Genomic DNA, 1,813 nt, shown 5'->3' with positions numbered 1-1,813 from the left:
CAGTTTATGAATATTAATAACATATAAAATTATGGTCTCGTGTGTTGGACATTTATATGCGACTGCAGTTTATTGCCGCAGTTCCCGCACACAGGACATATCCCCTCATACCATACACAAGTTATGATTCTACATTTCATTCATTTCGTATACATCGGTTAATATTGTTTGATACTTGCGCAGAATTCGGGAACAGATAGTCTATACTATTATTATAAAGAGGAAAGATTTGCATTTTTAGATTTTTGTATGTAATTTATTCACGTAAAAACTACCGGGCCGATTTTAAAAAATCTTTTACCATTGGAAAGGTAATTTATCTGTGAGTAACATAGGCTATATTTTGTATTTTTTATGCAGGCAAAGTCGTGAGCTATAGCTAGTCTTTAATAAAATATTACATAGTGACGGTTTAGCTTATTTTATGTTTGAATTGCTGACCTCATTGTAATTCTTGAGTTCCTGCTTTTTATGGGCCAGTCTCATTATGGCTTAGATATATGCCAGACGTTGCCCCATATTTACGTACTGAGATAAAAGTTTTTATGGACACTTAAGAACGTATGATGTTCTTATACGTTTGACAAAACTCCCCTAAATTGGAAACACATTTCGAACTCTTTTAAGGTTTATAGAACATTTTGTTAAAGAATTTAGTGTAAAAAAATACTTAGAGCGGGCGTACACCTTTGACTATCGCACTGTTATACGATTGTCGATTGTTTCACAGCCAACTGTTTAGTTGCACAACTAAAAATCGAAGTATAACCTCCATATAAGCTCATAAGAATGAAAGCGCGACTATACAGTTGTGTGATAGTTTAGTCAAGGCTGTGCGTGCGAACTTCGACTTTACGGAATGTTTTGTGTAATTTAAAAACTTGATCTATAAAACGCAACATCGCGATGATGGTTTTGAACAACGCCATCTAGTAACTGTAATTTTAAATTAATAATAAAATTTTGGTATTGATAATAAAAAGTCATAAATCGAGCAATTTATTTATTTCCTTAAACAATTCTTATTTACTAAGTATTTACATTCGTCTTATAAGTTAGAATTAATTTACTTGTAAACAATATTGTTCTGATCGATGATGCTTTGATCTATATTCTTATATTTTTAATAACTTATTCGTACTTTTTAAGTGATAACTTTATTCGAATAACATTTAATTACATCTAATTGGTTTTAATTAATATAAAATATCTGTAAGTTATATATTTTAATTCATTTGTTATTTAATTTCTTTATACAATTTTTCATATTTTAAGTAATATTTAAAATAAGTACATTGTCGTTTGTTTTAAAAAAAGAACTATTCCCGATTGTTTCACTACTACGAGTTTACAAAATCGTGTTGTCTCTTTCCTTCAAAGCGTGAAAGAGACAACATGAGTTTCAGTAGACATTTGCAATGTTTGAATTGAAATTGTAGAATTTAGATTTATTCTCCTTATTGAAGTGGTTGAAATGCCTTTTGTTAATATTTTCAGTGTATTGGAATGTTATTTTACAATTGAATATTAAAACGGGAGATTTTTAATTCTGTTTTATGAAACTGTCTTTTAAACCTGGAATTTGCCTATAAATTCACGATATTTTTGAATTAAAAAAATATAATAATAATTAATAAAATCTCATAGCTTTAAAGGTTAGCGTGGTATGGACATGTTATGCGACGAAATGATGGGGACATAAACCTGAAATTGTTAAGAATGAATGTGGATGGCTACAAAGGAAGAGGAAGACCGAAGGGAGTATGGATGGATTGTGTGAAAGAGGATATGCTTAAGAAAGGAGTGAATTCAG

The sequence above is a fragment of the Papilio polytes genome, unplaced genomic scaffold, assembly GCF_000836215.1.
Source record: "Papilio polytes unplaced genomic scaffold, Ppol_1.0 DF823923.1, whole genome shotgun sequence".
In the NCBI taxonomy this organism is placed as follows: Eukaryota; Metazoa; Arthropoda; class Insecta; order Lepidoptera; family Papilionidae; genus Papilio; species Papilio polytes.
The sequence above is the reverse complement of the archived record's forward strand: the minus strand, read 5'-3'. Positions refer to the sequence as shown.